General features: G+C 34.8%; 1 protein-coding gene across 3 annotated transcripts in view; it reads left to right on the forward strand.

Moving 5' to 3' along the window:
* ANKIB1 (ankyrin repeat and IBR domain containing 1) overlaps nt 1-19454 on the forward strand; it is a 140518-nt gene that overhangs the window by 1438 nt on the left and 119626 nt on the right. Inside the window, exon 1 of one of the 3 annotated variants that reach the window (XM_045564670.1) lies at nt 3349-4104. The exons of the other annotated variants lie outside the window; for them this stretch is intronic. The gene's annotated coding sequence lies outside the window, so the exon portion shown is untranslated. Of the gene's footprint in view, nt 1-3348; nt 4105-19454 lie in introns of those variants that run through there. 3 annotated transcript variants of the gene reach the window in all.

Raw genomic sequence — 19454 nt, forward strand, 5'->3', positions numbered from 1 at the left:
ACACATATTCCCTATCTTGGTCCCTATGACCTTCTTGATTCTTAGTTTTAAAAAAAAAATTAAATGAGTGTCTTCCATTTGTATTTTCAGATTTTGGACATTTTTCTCATTAAATTTTGGTTTGCTTTTTAAACTGCTACAGCAGAACTTTCCAGAAATTAGATTTAAAAATTCTAATGCTGTCAGTTATTGGACAATATGTGCTTTCATGCATTTTCTACTTTTCAAGGCACCGTAGGAAGCAAGTGATAATTTAAGAATAATTTACTCTGTACATTGCTGGTTGTTATTCCGTAAACTACTTTGTAAGGTAGACTGGTAGTTTCCATGTTTTGTTTTTCTGAAAAACATTGTCATTTCATTAAGGATGATAGATGTATTTAATGTGTTTTTTCCCCCAAAACTTTGGGCTATTATTTGATTTGTAACTTCACACTGTTCACAGATTTTAGTCTGAGGTAGGCTCAGGAGATTAGCTCCAAACTGTCTCTTTGGAAACAGTTATTTTACTTGGCACAGAAGCCAAGCACTGTGTGGAGTTGAATGTGTTATTAAGGGTGTGGTTTTTGCTTTCTGTAAAATTGATCAGTTTTTGAATAAGAGTGGGGTGCTATGGTGAGATGATGGGCAATAACTTAGGATAAGTCTTGTTTTAAAAAAAGTCCATTGATTCCCTCTTACCCTTGAGGTAGGATGGTGAAGATAGGACCATGTTTTCACATTCCACACAGTTTCCCTCATCCAGTGCACTGAGAATTTTGTGTTTTCAATATGAAAGGGTTCTGCCCATGAAGACTGTGCTGTAAGCAAGGGCTCTAACAGGTGGCTGCTGAGACATGGGAGATAAGTTTTGTTAGCCACTCTTCTGTATTTCTGTGGCACTGCCCACTTTTGAGAGAGTTGGTTTTCTTTCCTCTTCCTTTTGTAGGGTGTGCACTCAATCTTGTGAAAGTGAAATACAGGTGTTTACACTTGTAGATAAAAGTTCAAGTTCATTATCATATATAAGTAGATGGAAGAATTATAAATTAGCTTAATCCAATTCTCCTTGAATGGAAGTTGGAAAAGATTCCTTAGTGCTTTGGGTAATTTTCCTCCCCTTTGAGGATGCGGACATTTATTTAGATTAAATTTTAAAATATTTGTCTCAAATATTAGACTTTATATTTGACACATTTACCAAAAAGGATTTGAGAGTAGGCCTAGTCATTATTAAAGAGACCAGTCTGAGGGGAGTTTCTATGCATACTTCAGAAAATGCTTAGGTATTTTATTTCCTTTTTCAAAGTGACTTGCTTAGGAGGAATAATAATTTTTGGACTCTGTTTATTTTTCAGATAATCTCAGACCTCTTTTTTTCTTTTCTTTTCCAGACAACTTACTTTCATGCTCACTTCATTTCAGTAAGCCTTTATTGAGCACCTGTGTTATAGGTTCTAGAACTACGAGAATAAATAAGTCAAGATTCTTTTCCTCGTTGAGCTTAACAGTCTAGATATTTAACTGTGGTTCTAGCCATCTGCCTTTACAGACTTTGCTAATAGGTTTCTAAACCACTTACTGCAGGGTTGTTTCACATCCTTTCTATAAGAATAAACATAATAAATGCCATTTATTGAGTGCTTGATTTGTGCCAGCCAGTGTCCTAAGTGCTTTATATGCATGATCTCATTTAATTTTTAGAATAGTCCTAAGAAGTATTTTGTCTCCATTTAAAAACCATACAGATCCTGGTTTATAGTATTGATCAATTTTTTTTTTTTTTTTTTACTTGTAAGGTGCTAGAAAAGATTTGGCCTATACTCTTTAAGGGGAAGAAGTTGTAATGTAGTCATAACAGTTTTAAATTCTCTAATATTGCTTTGAATAGAAAAATCCTAATTTCATAAGGTGTTAGTATCTTTTATTTTCTAAAGTAGATAATTATATACTATTAAAATGTAATTTTCAGTTGTTTAAACTTTTGAAAAGACATAATTCTGAAGTTCTTTATGGTTAACTATAACATAGATTTTCAGGCATATGTAACTTTTTTTTAAGATCAGGAATTGGGACCAAGAGCCTAAAATGTATACATTCTCCAGGAAGGGTAGAGTATTGAGTTATATGTATATATCTTCTCCAGGAAGGGTAGCGTATTGAGCCATGTGAAATCTCTTCAGCTTTTTAAAATTTTGAGTTTAATTTTGACAACTATCTAAATGCCTTGGAGAGTTTTGGTTTCTGCAGTGAAAAATGTATTTCCTTCATATTTGAAAATGATCTTATTCATCTTTTCTTTGTAGGATATATGCTTTATCAGCAATTTGATATAGTTCAATCTAATAGTTTTTCAGACACTCTAACATTTTTTAAAATATGGCCTTCCACTGTCAGCTCTTTTGTCCAAAAGCCTTGTTTGTATTCTAAACCTTTTATTCTGTTTTTTTTTTTTTTAAGTCAAAACTTCTAACAGTTTGCTATTCTTCAGGCAAATGCCTTTTACTTCTGGTTACACACTCTTCCATTTTTAGGACTGTAAAGCAGATAACTAATACTCCTTGAGTTCCTAAGAAAGGTAATCCTTGATATTTTTCTAGCCTCTGTCTGATATGTATGTATTTTAACTTGACATAGACAGTCATTCCCTTTCAGTGTAGCAAAATCCTTGATACTCAAGTCAGTGTATTTTTCTGATTTGAATAATATTGGGAGTATAATTTCTGTTGAAGGATATAACAATGACTAAATTATGAATGTTTTAGGTGCTACAACTACAAAGATGATGAGTCAAGATTCCTTTCCTTATAGAGCTATAAAATGCCCATTTAAAATACATGAAGAGAAAGGAAAGTTCATTTAAAACATTGTGATGCTCTTCTTTCTCCAAATAGACAAAAAACATTGCCCTCCTTGTTAATGCATCCTCTCAGAGCATGATAAAGGAAGTATGTAAGTCAACATATATTAAGCCAAGATTTTCATTCTATGATATTTCCTGGCCTCAAACAATAGCTGATTCACATTTGGTCTATCATGAGATGTTCTGTATCACATCTTTATTTCATATTAAAAAAATCATTTTGAAATAATTTCAAACTTATAGAAAGATGCCAGAGAAGAACAAAGAACTCCTGTACCCCCTTCACCGAGATTTCCCCCATTGTTAATATTTTGCTGCATTTCTTCCATCGCCTGTCCTCCTTCTTTCTTTCTGTTCTCCATATGTGTGTATGTGTATGTGTTTTATATAAATACATACATACCCATTATCAGTCTTTTTCTAAACATTTTGGAGCAAATGACAGACATGGTGTTCCGTCATCCCTAAACACTATAGTTATGCATTCCTGGCAGGAATACAACAGAAATGGTGCTGTGCCCTTCTCAGTGCATTGCATCCAGAGACATGTGATGTCAAACCATGCCACTAGTAGTGATGTTAACAAGACCATTGATTAGTACTTGTGGCGATGTATTCCAAAATTATACCAGTATTGTTTCTCATCAAACCTCTACTCACTAGCTTTAGTGGGTATCCTTGATGACTCCCACCTGAGTTAACCACTTTTATGATGATTGCCAGATTTCTTTGTTTCTGTTATTCCTTCTACGTGTATTAGTTGGTATTTAATTGTAAGGTAGTATTCTTTCCCATTTATTAATTAAAGCAGTAAAGACTCATGGATTTTGATTTTATTCAATGTCCTGTGATTTGTTGCTATTATTATTTATTTTGCTTTTTAATTTGTTCCCGATTTAGCCAATGGGAGCCTCTTCAAGCTGGCTCCTGTGCCCATTTTTCATGCCCCTATCTCATTCGTTGTTCATTTCCTTAGAACTTTCTGGCAGAACAAGCTGTTCCTGGTTCATCTTGTACCTTGCCTGCTGTAGCCTTAGAATCAGCCATTTCTCCAAGGGAGGCTGAGATGTGTCTTGGAGGAGAACCAAGATGCCCCAGCTGTTAGCCAGCAGCAACCAGCAAAAATGAAAGTGGGTTGACTTGGACCTACTAGCCCAACTGACCCTTTAGCTGAATCCACCCTCAAAGGAACCAGAGAAGAAACCAGCAGAGAAACTGTCAGTGAACCTATAGAGTTATAAGAAATAACATACTGTTTTGAGGTAAAGTTTGGAATGGTTTGTTCTGTAGCAATAATGAAACCATAACTACTCATTTTGGACATCTAGGTTGTTGCTAGTCTTCTGTTATGAATAATATTGCAATGAATGTCTTTGTACACAGTATATAACTTAATTTTAATACATAATGCCAAATTATTTTCCAGGAATATTGACACAGTTCTCATTGTCACCGTTAATGTCTGAGAGTAACTTTTTCCCCTATAAACTCACTATCACTGAATGCTTTTCTTTGACAATAAAACAAATGAAACAAAGCTTCTTCTGGTGCTTAATTCTGTAATTCCTTAACTACTTATCAGGCTGAGCATTTTTGATGTATTCATCATTTTGATTTTCAAATCTATGAATTGTTTATTCATACCTTTATTCATTTTTCCTGTTGGATTTTTTTTCTTACCAATTTGTTAGAGTTCTTTGATGTACTTATTATGGATATAATCCTTTAACTTTCTTTGCAAATGTGTTTTGTCAATCTGTTTTTTTGTCTTAGTTTATGGTATCAATTACCATAAATTTTTCTTTTGGCATTTCGTATAATCGTCTGTATCTTTCTTTTTCTCTGTGGCTTTTTCCTAAATTTTCTCCTAACTTTTCTATCAAATAGGAATCCTGTTCAGATGCCACAGAAATCTGAAAAAAGAGATGTAAAAACAAATTAGGGGGACTATTTTTCTCAAGTAATGAGAAATTAGAGGTAGACTGCCTACAGCTGATATGGTGGCTCCACAATGCCATCCGGAATGCACACTCCTTTGTCTTTCTGTTTAGTCATCCAGGGTTGTCACCTTGTGGTCCCCAGATGGCATTCTAGGCTGAGCAGTAGCTTCTTTCTATTCTTTCATCATCTCTGCTTGTTTTAACTAAAGATCTTATCCAGTTTGGTGACTATAACCTCTGGGGATGGGGACTAGATAAAGCAGGCTCCCCAGAATAACAAGTTCTTGTGAAATATTTTTCTGTTGTTGTTCTTTGAAAAAAATAATACTAATTTTGTTTTCTGTTCCATAATAAATGTGTCTGCAGAATAAGACCCCAGAAATTTTTTTTCTTTAACCTATTAGGGTGCCATGTTTAAAGAAAGTTTTTTCAAAGTTATTTACAAGCAAACAATAAACATGATTATATTCTCAAATTGGAAACTAATGTTGGGAACACAGGACTTTATGTTCAATAAGAAATATTCAGTAAAGATGTTTTATGTGCCAGTAACTATGGTAAGCGATGGGGATAAAACTGAATATGGTGTGAACCTTGTCCTTAAGGAGTTCACCGTATAACTGAGGAAGCAGATGAACATGTAATTATAGTTTTTGGTGGTTGACTGTACTATCAAGTTAGGGAGGCAGGACATTTAACTGAGTTAGTTGAGATTTGGGGAGCTATGATCAGGGAACTTGATAGAGAAAATGACATGCTGAGGGATGAGTGACTAGTAGAAATTATCCTTTTGGGGAGGAGCTTGTAGGGGAGAAAGGAGAACATTCCAGAAGCTTTAGGAGTTCAGTAGGCAGGGCTGAGTTATAAGAGCTAGGCTGTGAAGAGGTAGATGCTAGTCTTGGCAGAGACTTTTCCTTAGAGCTGGGAGCCTTTGGAAGGTTTTAAAATGGAATTGGACAGATCTGTCCTTTGATAAAATTTATCTGGTTGTAGTAGGGAAAATGCAGTTGAGAGTGGGATGTGGAAGCAAGGGCACCTATTAAGAAGTTTATTTCATATATTGAAGTGTATCCCAGTATTAGTTAAATATTTGTTGAGAACCTATGTAAATATAATGTAGGGGAATATAGAAATGTGTGAAACGTATAGTTCCTCTTCTCCTTTACTCCTTGGTGTAGTTTGTGCGTACTTCTGTCTCCCTGATTGGATTTCTGGCTTCTAATTTTTGTGTCCTATTTCACATGTATATATTAAATTTATAATTGAGTGGTCTAGATAGGCAGGAGAAAAATCCTAGCATTTTAAAATTAGAAAAATATATGTGGAAAATATCAGCAGGTTTATATCTTTGTAAACTTTTTATATAAGCAATTTAATACCATCTGTACATTATCAACTCCCTGTTTCCTCTGCCTAGAATACTCTTTCCCCTAGATAACACATGGCTCACTACCTCACCTCCTTCAGCTCTTTACTCAAATGTCATTTTGGTAAGCCTTCCCTAACTACCTTTTTATAAATTACAACATCCCAACACATATTCTCTCTCCTTCCTGGTTTTATTTTTTAAAATAACACCTTACACTATTGAACATAGAGTGTAAACTCCCCAGGGACAGTGATTTTGTAGGTTATTAACTATGAAATGTTTGATTTCCTCAAGTACTAAGTTTGACAGTTGATATCTCTGACATTTTGCTTTGACACTTCATGTTTTATTTTAATTGTGAAGGTATATCCTCAGTCTTTCAAGCACACAGTTTGGCTTGTGTTTATTTTTAAAATTGTTTTAGAGTAATTTTTAGTGAAACCATGGATAAGTCAAAAATTCGTGTTATAATATTTTCAAATATGAGTTCTGTTGTGGAACCAATGCTATATAGACAGCTCGAAATATCAACAAAGTGTTTGAGAAGGATGTGGCTGACGAACGCACCGTACATTGATGGTCTGAGAAGTTCCATTCTGGTGATTTTAATCTTGAAAATAAGCCATGTAGGCAGCCTGAGACCAAGGTGGATAATGATGAACTGAAAGCTGTAGTGGAAGTGAATCCATCTCAACCTAGGCGTGAATGAGCAGCAAGGTTTGACATTACTATTCCAGTAATATTGGACCAGTTGAAACAAATGGGCAAGATAAAGAAACTGGATAGATGGGTACCACATGAATTAAATGAGCAACAGAAGAGAAATCATCTTGAAGCTTGCCTTTCTTTGCTGTTATGACATAAAGGCGAACAATTTCTATTCCGTATTGTTAGGTGTGATGAAAAATGGATTCATTCTGACAATCACAAGTGTTCTGCACAATGGTTAGATAAAGATGAAGCACTGAAACACAGTCCAAAACCAAATATTCATCCAAAAAAGCTAAGGGTGTCTGTTTGGTGGTCCAGTGCTGGTACTATACACTACAGCTTCATGAAACCTGGTCAATTACACCAGATGTCTACTGCAGCCAATTGGACGAAATGATGAGGATGCTTACGATTAAGCAGCCGAGATTGGTCAACAGAGATAGGCCAATCCTCTTGTAAGACAGTGCTCCACCACATGTCATGCAAGCAATGCTGCTCAAACTACAGGGGCTGGACTTGAAAACTGTCTGTAGGCCGGGCGCGGTGGCTCACGCCTGTAATCCTAGCTCTGGGAGGCCGAGGCGAGTGGATCGCTCGAGGTCAGGAGTTCGAGACCAGCCTGAGCAAGAGTGAGACCTCGTCTCTACTAAAAATAGAAAGAAATTATCTGGCCAACTAAAAATATATATACAAAAAAAATTAGCCGGGCATGGTGGCTCATGCCTGTAGTCCCAGCTACTCGGGAGGCTGAGGCAGTAGGATCGCTTAAGCCCAGGAGTTTGAGGTTGCTGTGAGCTAGGCTGATGCCACGGCACTCACTCTAGCCCGGGTAACAAAGTGAGACTCTGTCTCAAAAAAAAAAAAAAAAAAGAAAACTGTCTGTCATCCACTGTATTCACCAGACCTTACACCAGCTGACTACCATTTCTTCCAAGCTTTGGACCACTGCTTGTAAGAAAAAATATCCAATTCCTCAATAAGTTGTGGAAAACACCTTTCATGATTTCATTGCCAGTTGCTCTCTGGGCTTCTTTGCCACTGCCGACAAATAGGGTACTGTTAAGATGGCAAAACTGTGTCAATAATTTATGTGCATAGTTTGATTAATTAATTGTACTGCTTCTTGTTTGAAATATAATAAACTAAATTTTTGATTTGAAATCAGACATTTCACATTTAATGACCTAATATTAATAGTTTATTTTGTTCCTGCTATATTCCTCTACACCTAGAATAATGTGTGGCACATGATAGGTGGTTGATAAATATTTGTTGCTTGAGTTTATTATTTGATTTGCCTAAAAGAGTATCCCTTTGCTCTGAGAAGTACACCTGAAAATCCCGTGATTCTAATGTAGGCTACAAATCGTTGACTTATAACATTTATTCGGCTTTTCTCTTTTCTAAAATCAATATGTTATATACCTCTTTTGTTTGGATTTGAAATTACTGTTTGACTGATTTATTTTTCTTTGCAGTGTACTTCCCCTGGCATAAATTGTAGTTCCTAAGTTTATTATTTTGAGTAATAATTAAGCATTCCTTAATCATCTGTAAGGTATATGAATTATTAATTGCTGTCATTGATTTTGGTGCTTCTTAACAGTTGTGATAATATCTTGGTATGCATGTTGCTTTTAGATGACTTTATATCATGATTTATAACTTTAAACTCTAGCTTTTGTATATATTCTCTGAGAAATGTTTATTCATAATTATCCTCTTTAAGCCCAGGTTAAGAGTATTGGTCCTATTTTGATTTTTGAGGGTTTGGTAGGTTTTAGTATTTTGAGGTAGCCAGTGCTTTAATAAGTACCGTAATTGGAGCAGTTAGGTCCCACAGAAGCACCTTACTCTCTCACTCAGTTTCTCTTGGCTTAACAAAAGTTGAATTTTATGTACTTGATATGGAAGTCATATGCTTTAGATTTTTCATTTCAGGTATTGGGCCCTATTGTCAGATTATGTTTTGAATTATGTCCTAACTTCATTTCAAAGAGTCACTGTAGCACTTAAGTTCATCCTGCTACCATTTCTTCAGGATGCAGGAAAGCACAGTGGCTCAAGTCTCAATTCTCCCTATCTTTTTTAGGTGTTCCATACAGGCTATTATATTCTGACTTTTGTTATTTCATTAAGTTATATGGAATATAAATGAATTCTTTATCTTTTTTAGGTGTTCCATACATGCTATTATATTCAGACTTTTGTTATTTCATTAAGATATATGGAATATAAATGAATTCAAAAACATTAAGTCAAATACATAGAACTCAGGTTCTTGTTTCTGATGTTGGAGAGTTTCTAGTTTCAGACTAGGTCTGTGGCCTTAGCACCAGACAATAGACTTGAGGAAGCTCTTAAGCTTAATTGTATTTTGTTGCTAAGGCAATAGAGTATCCTTAACGCTAAAATTCAATATCAGTAGCTAAAGAGGTATAAAGAGCAAATTAATTAACTTTCTTTCAACCAGGACTTGAATGTCAACATGCATGATAATAGTAGGGGCTTTGCTGAGAAAACAGATAGTGCTACATGGCTTAAGACATCCTGTAGGAAATAGGTTCAAAGACACATATAACTTTACCCATAATAGTGATAAATTAGAACCAACTTTAAATGTGAAGCAAAAACTATAATAAATTATTATTTGTATGTCAGAATTTGATTATTATTAAAATATATTCAACCAGCCTGAGCAAGAATGAGACCCCATGTCTACCAAAAATAGAAAAAATTAGCTGAGTGTGGTGTTACGTGCCTGTAGACCCAGCTGTTTGGGAGGCTGAGGCAGGAGGATCACTTGAGCCCCAGGTGTTTGAGGTATAGTGAGCTGTGATGATGCCAAGAGATGGTAAGATTTGGTCATATTCATAATACATTTTCAGAATGGACCTACAAAGCTTACTGATGGGTTAAATGTACAGTGTGAAAGGAAGAGGACTGACAGAATTTACTAACAGAAAACCCTTCTCTGAAGGGTCAGGGAAAACAACCCAATGGGAGGTGCCCCATCAGTGGAACTCACTGGGGCTATGTCCTGCCCAGGAAGCCATCTTCTGGATTGTTTGGGGGGTGGGGGAGTGGAACTGTAGAACTCTCTGGGAGTCCACTTGTGGGGATGATGTGTGCTTAGAAGCCACCCTCCAGGATTTCAAAGAAAGTTGACCACAGGGAGGTACCATTCACTGTACACTGCCACACATTGCAGAAGCCCACTGAGAGAAGCACAGCAGAACCAGGAAAAGAATCCTCTTTCTCCTACAGTGTCCTTCCCATATCCTCTACAGACAAAGTTTAACTTCATGACAACCAGCAAAGGAAAATTGTTTCCAGTGTCTACCTTCATTATAATACAGCAAATAATGAAGTGTGAATTTTGAGTTTAGAGGCAATAAATTGATAGTTGGCATGTATGGGATATTGCTGATCTTGATAAACAGAATCAGGGAGTGGTGAGAATAAAAGCTATATTGGAGTGAGTTGAAGAGTGACTGAGAAATGATGAATGGAACAGGTATGTAAACAACTCTTTCAAAAAGATTTACTCTGAAGTAGAGTAGAGTTAAGGGGTGGTAGCTACTGTGTGGGGCATTGTCAGGTGGAGTTTTTGTTTATGTTTTTTAGAATGTTATAAACTTTTCATTGAATAGAACATACATACAAATCATAAGTATACAGCTCAATACATTTTTATGAAGTGAATGCAACTATGTAATTAGCACATATATCTGTATATAGAACGTAACCAGCACCCCAGAAGCTTCCCTTCTGCATCCGGTCAAAATTCTGCCTCCCCAGAGTAACCATTATTGTGACTTCAAGAACAGTTTTTGCCATTGTGGTGGTGGTTCTTTATATAAATTGAGTCATATAGTATATGCTAATCTGTGTCTGTCTTCTTTCACTCAAAATATTTTTGTATGTAGTTGTAGTTTATTTATTTTTGAGACAAGGTCTTGCTCTGTTGCTGGGGCTAGAGTGCAGTGGTGTCATCATAGCTGACTGCAGCCTCAAACTCCTGGACTCAAGCAAGCAGTCCTGACTCAGCCTCTCGAGTAGCTGGGGCTACAGGTACATGCCACCACACCCAGTTAATTTTTCTATTTTGTGTAGAGATAGGGTCTTGCTGTGTTGCTCAGGCTGATCTTGAACTCCTGGCTTCAAGTGATCTTCCTGCCTCAGCCTCCCAAAGTTCTGGGATTACAGGTGTGAGCCACTGTCCCTGGTCTCTGAATTCTGTTTTCTGTTCCATGGATCTGTATCTATCCTACCGGTACCACACTGCCTTAATTATTGTGCTTAGAGAAAATTTTAAAATCAATTAATGTGTTTTCTTCAACTTTCTTCTTCTTTTTAAAAATTGTTTTAGTTATTCTAGTTCCTTTGCCTATTCATATGAATTTTGTACTTACACCAACCAAGATGGCATAGCTTACTACACACTTAAGCTATATGGTATAGCATGTTACTGCATTGAATACCATGGGTGGTTGTAACCCAATGGTGAGTATTTGTGTATCTAAATATATCTAAACATAGAAAAGTTACAATAAAAAATAAAGTATTATAATCTTATGGGACCACCTTCATATATGTGGCCCATTGTTGACTAAAAATTTGCTGTGAAATGCATGACCATGTACACAGAATACTATATAAATGCAAAAAAGATATAGTTATTAATTCCAGGAAAGTCTAAGTTATAGTAGGATGCTTTCAGATTCAAGTAATAGAAAACTTATTTTGGTATAAACAAGAAGAAACTTATTTTCTCACACAAAATGGCATAAACAGTGAGAAAGATTTATCATTTTATCCAACAAAATGTACCCAGTTAGTATGGTTGGTTCAAGGATTAGTTAATTCAGTGGTTCAGTGACATCTTTAAGAACAGGAATTCTTTACATATTCCTGTCTTCCACTTTCAACGTTTTCCTTTCTATCTCTAACCAACTCTAGAGACAGAAGAAATGATTTCTTACTCTGAATTTCATTTTATGATCCAGGAACGTTTCTTAGATCACCCAACAGAGTTCCCCTTGCATTTCATGGCCAAAATTTCATTGCCTGAATAATGGGAATCATTGTTACAGAAATTAATACTAGAATCATTGAAGAAGATGAAGTAAATGCAGGAAGAGTAGGTGGAGGATCATTATAGTAGTCTAGGCAGGAGAAGATGGCAGGCCATAACTAATACAGTGGGAATGGAGATTTATATGGGAAATGACTTCCTTAAAGGTTTACTACTGAAGATTGGTTTGTTTTAGACAGTTTTTTTTATGCTTACATTTGTCCTTTTTTGTGTGTTTAGGTAGCATGAGAAAATTTGTTACATATATATTACATATATACATGTACATAATAATCAAGTAAGGGTATACAGGGTGTTCATTACCTGAGTACCAAAGATGTGTGGTACTCAAACATTTATAGTCATACAAATACAATCATCCTACTCTGCTATCAAACCTTGAATTTATTCCTTTTATCTTAGTTTATACCTTTTAACCTATTTCTTTTCATCTTCTACCCTACCTCACCCACCAATCCCCATTCACCTTTCCCAGTCTCTGTTATCTATTTTTCCATTCTATACCTCATTGTGTTCAAAGTTTTAGCTCCCAAATATAAGTGAGAACATGCAATATTTGTATTTTTGTCCTTGGCTTATTTCACTTGAGATAATGACCTTCAGTTCCATCCATGGTGCTGCAAATGACATGATTTCATTCTTATTTTATGACTGGATAGTATTCCCTTGTGCATACATACCAAATTTTAAGACAGCTTTTTAATAGGTAAATTTTTCTGTTTTCAATCAGAATTTATATTACTTCCCTCCCCTGAACTTTTGATATCATTATATGTTTCTAAAACTCAGGTGCCTACAAATTTTTAAAGTTTGTATTGACTGTATACAAAGTATTATATTGCTAGGTATCTCAGATTTAAAAAAAGAAAAACAAACAAAAAGAAACAATAGAAGTATATATGATCCTAACTTTAAGGAACCTTAGTTCACCTTAAAGCAGTAAGAAACACATGTAAAAAATCAGTAATAAAAGATAGTTTATGCTTAGGGTAAAATTAGAGTATAAATAGGAATCTAAGATTGTATATGTTTTTAACTTGTTATATGGGTGTGCCTTTAAAAAATTTTATAGTAACTGCAATTTTGAAGGGTTTTAAATAGGCAAATTACATTTTAGATGCATACGGATGTTTGTCACGTATGTTTATCATACATACTTTTGTAAACCTAGTAATTTTCCTTGGGTTCCTTTAAAACAACAACAACAATAGTGTTTTGGAACAGGAGAAATAGCTGTTGCATGGGCTGATGGGACAGAGGTTCTGGCCAGTCTTAACTCCTTCTCTGCTATTTTTAGCCATATTACATACTTCTTCATTCAGAGCTACCTGTGTTTCTAATTCCTGTGCTTTTTGGGGGGTTCTTTTATACAAAGCAGCCTGCTTTTTTTTTTCTTTCTCAGTTGTAGAATTAGGTTTGAACTTTGCATATACTAAGTTTAGCTTTGCTAAATTCAATGCCTTTTGAGTATTTGCTTTCCAGCTTTCTAAGCTTTTTTTGAAGTCTTTCATCTGCTGTTGTCTCCTCTTTTTGACCCTGTAGATTTGTCCTTTTTTCTTAATTTACTGTCATTTAATGGGATTTTGAGAGTATATTAAAAAATATTCAGTTATACATGATAAATATGGAGTATAAGGCATAGACATCTCTGTACTTCGATACTGCTGATGTAAGTTTACTTTCAATCAAATGAGCAGGTATTTTAAAACTGTTGTTCTCGGTTGGGGTTAGTACTGCCCACTACCACTACCACCACACCAGGGTGTCTGGAAATACTTGGGTTTTTAAAAATTATGTCAATGTCAGGGAAATACTACAGATACTTAAGTGGCAGAGTTCAGGAATGATTAACATTGCAAAATATGAAGGACAGTCCTACACAATGAAAAATTAATCCAACACCAAATAGGAAGAAGGCAGGAGGTGTTCTAAGCTAGAAAAAAGTGTGCCAGAAGGACAGGGACATAGAACGGAGGGTGATGTACCATTTTGGAAATGGGATCAGGTAGAAGTATACATACTAAATGGCAAGGCCACCCCAGCTTCCTTCTTCCACTTAGCCTGAAAGAATAGACCAAAAATTATGACAGTGGGGGTCCACAATGAAACCACCAAGCAGTTTCATCCTACAGTGGAGCCTGCTGGTTGCCTAAGCCTTGCTGTTATAAAATAAAGCCAAAATAAGCATCATAGTATACATCTCCTTGTGTATGTACCTGTTTGGAGTTATCCTAGGACAATATCTGCTAATTGTTTTAAATCATAACCCAAGTAGGAAATAATTTTATATCATAACCTAGTATATGCACATGCCATATGTATTTGTGTATGGTATATTTATATAACTAAAACAAAAGTTTTACAAGACTACCCTTATTACCTAGATGCACTCTGATATTTTTAGCTTGTCAAAAGTTGGTCCTGCTACATCTCATTTGTATATAGAAGTAAATTTATGTATAGAAAATACACTTAGGCTGGGCGCGGTGGCTCACGCCTGTAATCCTAGCACTCTGGGAGGCCGAGGCGGGTGGATTGCTCGAGGTCAGGAGTTCGAGACCAGCCTGAGCAAGAGCGAGACCCCGTCTCTACTAAAAATAGAAAGAAATTATCTGGCCAACTAAAAATTTATGTAGAAAAAATTAGCCGGGCGTGGTGGCGCATGCCTGTAGTCCCAGCTACTCGGGAGGCTGAGGCAGTAGGATTGCTTAAGCCCAGGAGTTTGAGGTTGCTGTGAGCTAGGCTGACGCCACGACACTCACTCTAGCCCGGGCAACAGAGTGAGACTCTGAATCAATCAATCAATCAATCGATCAATCAATAAATACATGAGAGAGAGAGAAAGAAAGAAAGAAAAGAAAGAAAGTACATTTATTGGATAATATATAGAGATGAATATATATAGAAGTAGAATTCTAGGCCTAAGACATATTTATCTTCAACATGAGCAAATATATAAATTACTCTACAGAATCATTGTTTCAAATTACCACTTCACGAGCAACTAATAAAGGTTTTGATTTGTGTTTCTAGACTCTTTTACCAATGTAATAGGTAGAAATGGCATCTGTGACAGATACTATATGTGTGCTGACCCAATCTTTATTTCTAAATCTTTTCTTTATTTCTGTGTCAACTATGACAGACCTTAAGAGGTCAAACTTAAGAGGTCAAACTTTATTTCCCAGCTTTCCTTGCAGTTAGAGGTAGCTATGCAGTTCTGACCAATTAGATATACCAGGTGTGAAATGCAGCCTGGAGGTTTAGTAGCCATTTTACGACCAAGTGGGTGAAAACTACATGCTAAGAATGACAGTATAAAAACAGGAGGAACTTAGGACATTGATGACATTAGTAGTTCTGGATTATCTCCTGGATTTATGTGATAAAAATAAACCTTACCTGTTTAAGCCACATATAGGTTTTTCAGGTTCACTTTTCTGTGAATTGCTTGTTCATTGCTATACTAGTTAGTTGAGCCTAAGTTATGTTATAGAAACAAATGACCACAAAATTTAAGTGACCTATAAAAAAAAAAACGTTTATTTTTCATTCACTTACATGTCAACTGCAGATCTGCTTCAGATTTGCTACGTGTCATCTTCATTATGGGACCCAAGCTGAAGGAGAAGCTCCTGCCTGGGTCTTATGGCAGCGTGAAAAAGAGCGATGATAGAACCACATGTTGGCTTTTAAAACTTTGATTCAGAAATGTCATGCTTTCATTCTACTTATATTTCATTGGCCGAAGCAAATCAGATGACCAACCTTTAATGTAAATGGACAGGGAAGTGAAATCCTCTTACAGGGAAGACAATGAATAACTGGGGAAAATAATCCAACCTACCACAGTATTCTCTTACTTTTTTGTTCTTATCAGTTTGTAAAAGTTCTTTGTATATTCTGGATACTAAACTTGTGGGTTTAGCTTTTACATTTAGTTAGGTCTGTGATCCATCTTGAATTAATTTTTGCATGTGGTCTGAGGAAGGGTCAAGGTTCAATTTTTTTCATAGGGATATCAACTTATTCTGGCATCTGTGGTAAAAGGACTTAACTTTTCCACTTGGATTGCTTTGTGCCTTTGTTGAAAATCAAAATGTCATTTAAATCTATGTCTGTTGCTGAGTACTATTTTTCTGTTCCATTGATCTATTTGTTGAACATTATGCCAATACCACATCATCTTGATTAAACCGTGAAATCAGATAATCAAATTGTCTGGCTTTGTTATTTTTTTTCAAGATTGCTTTGGATATTTTAGGTCCTTTGTATTTCCATATTTAGTCGTCCAATCTATGAATATGGTTTATTTCTCCATTTATTTAGTTCTTCTTTAATGTCAACAGTAATTGCAGTTTTCAGCAAAGAGGTCTTACATGTTTTGTGTCAAATTTATTCCTGAGTATCTTATGTTTTTGATAATTGTAAATAGAATTTAAAAAATTTTTATTTTTCAACTGATTGCAGCTAATTTATAAAAATACAATTGATTTTTGTGTATAACTTTCGTTGAGTTTTTGTTTCCACTATGTTGCTGTTACAAACAATGCTGCAATGAATCATCTAGATTGTATATCATTCCAACTATATATATTATATACAGTTGTTCCTCAGTATCCATAGGGGTTGATTTTAAGAACCCCTCCACCTCACAGACACCCAAAATCCACGGATGCTCAAGTTCCTTAAATAAAATGGTATGGTATTTGCATGTAACCTACGCATATCCTCCCATATACTTTAAATTATCTCTGGGTTTCTTGTGATACCTAATACCATATAAGTGCTGTGTAAATCATTATACTATATTGTTTATTTGTATTATTTTTTATTTTTTTATGTTTTTTCCCCTCAAAATATTTTTGATCTGCGGTTGAAGATGTGGATGTGGAACCTGTGGATATGGAGGGTCAACTGTGTTATATAACACATAATCTAGGTTTTGCAACCTTTTGTAATTTATTACTTTCACATATTATACCCATCATTAGATCTAATTTTAAATAGTTTTTGATAGAATTTTTGAAAAATACCAAAAGGAATAACAAGAATTCCAAGTTCCAATCATAGTTCTACCACATAGAGAAAACCAGAGTTAACAGTGTATGTTTCCTTGTATATATTTTATGTAGTTGTGATATATTGTATATAATTTAATAATTATCATGTAAGCATTTTCCCACATAAAATACACATGATTTTAGTGCCTGAATTATAGCATTCTGTTGACTGTATTTATCATAATTTACTTAATTGGAACCTAAACAGAGAAACTTTTATTCATAGTTTCTTCAGAATTAAAAATTTGAAGGTAATTGATCTATTTTTAAATTGAGTGATATAATCATTTTCATTTTTCCATATATTTGGAAGTGGACTAGAAGTATATTTTTCCCTTTAATTGAAAAATAATAAAATACTGTTTTCACTTTATTTCTTTATAGTAAAAGATAATGAAAAAATTGTTAAAAAGTCTTTGTGGTTTTATTTTGTAGTGTAATTTGTTTATTACATAATAGATATTTTTAATAATTTTTTTGAAGAGAATATAAGGTTTTCTGTTTCTGAAGTTTTACATATGTAGTTTGTAAACATCCTTGCATAGTAAAATAACCTTCTTTAGCTGAGGTCTAGAAGGAAAATGAACCAGTTTAAAATTATTTCTAAAATGAAATTTTGGAAGAGGGGTCCACTTTTGGGAATAGGAAGAACAATGATGTTTTTAATTACCTCAGTTGTGTCTAGAGAATGATAGAATCAAGTAAAAAAAAACTAGGCATTGTTATGCCCTGGGTTTCCCTCTTCACTAGATGACTTAAGTAGGATTGTGACATCAGAGCCTAATCAGTCACTCATCCTTGTCCCAGTTGATGATCTCCAAATAGCTTATTATGAATAAAAGGACTGTGACATCAGGAGAAAGTTGGCCATGTCCCTTGTTTTGTTCTCTTTACTTCTTTTAGTACTGTTTTGTATAATTGGTAATGCTAATAACCTCCCAGTACCCAATGAGTGGATGTTTATCTGAAAATGTACTGTATTCATTTACACCCCTAAAATGGGATTTTTTTTAAACGGGATTGAGACTCTGTATGTTGCCCAGTCTAGCTTCGAACTCCTGGGCTCAAGAGCTGCTCTTGCCTCAGCCTCTTAAGTAGCTGGGACTGTAGGCACACACCACTGTCCCAGGCTTAAACTGGGAATTTGACTTGATTTTTAACTTGTGCACACACAGTTCAGAAAATAGAAAAATCTCATGCTTAGTATGATTTACACAGCATAGTAAAACATAGCATTAATAGTAAAAAAAATCCTTTATTTGAGTAACATAAATCTGATAGTAGTGATGTATATTTAGAATATAACTGTTTTAGGTACTGTAGATTTTAGGTACTCAAGTGCTTTTCAGTGTTGTCACTTCTAATCTTATTTTTCTCAGGGCTTTCTTAAATTAATGGCACTGTAAATTACAAGAATCATCATGAATTTCTGCATAAAGTTCATCTTCTAGTAGGAAAACATAAGAGAACATTAATTTGCATTAGATTAATTTACTTTTAGTCCTAAAGTTCCAATGGGCAGAGGACACTAAATTAAACTTAGATTGTCGTGACAGGTAGGGAGCAACCTTTTTAAACAATATTGAATAATAACTTAAATATATTTATTGTAATTTTTGTGTATGTATATCAGTTTTTCTTTAAAATGCACTAATTTTTACCAAGCTATTTTTTCAAGTGAATTAAAATATTGCTTGACTAAGGAAACTTTATTATACACACATACCAGCAGTGAACATGGGCTTGGATTGATTGTTCTGTAAGGTCCCTGTAAATTACAGAAATCTCATTTAATATTATTCAGATTCTTTAACTTAGTGGAAATAAAAGGCTAACACAAATTTGTCCTGTTTTAAATTTTAATGTATTCTTGACATATATTTTTTTGTCATTTTTGTTTACGTTGTTTTAATGAGTATATGTATTGGATTTAGCTTAAATAATCTTAGTTTCTAGGACTACTCAGAAATGACTTGATGTATTAAAACCTATGTAGTTGGATGGAAGTGGTAAGACAGTCCTTTGGAAATTGTCTTATAACTTGGGTTTGGACAGTCATTCATCACTGAGCTGGTGGTCAGATTTTGAGCTCCTTCAGCAGTTCTAAAGTTATGAACCAATAAACAAGCAGAAAAAGGTCTCTGAACAAACATGAGAAAACAAATATCTATTAAATACCTTCTATACGCATCAGAAACTGTGCTAACATTTAGTACGGCTTTATTTAATTTTCACAATAACCCATATCTGGTTCATGAATAAGGAAACAAATGCAGAGAGGTTAACATAAAGATTAAAATTCAAGTCTTTTTTACTCCAATTTTAGAGCATTTTTTAATATAAGTGTGTCAGTGGTCTCCAATGCAACCCTTAGATTCAGTGATTCACTAGATGGACTCATAGGACTCAGTATATAGTTGTATTCACAGCT

The sequence above is a fragment of the Lemur catta genome, chromosome 11 (assembly GCF_020740605.2).
Source record: "Lemur catta isolate mLemCat1 chromosome 11, mLemCat1.pri, whole genome shotgun sequence".
Classification (NCBI taxonomy): Eukaryota; Metazoa; Chordata; class Mammalia; order Primates; family Lemuridae; genus Lemur; species Lemur catta.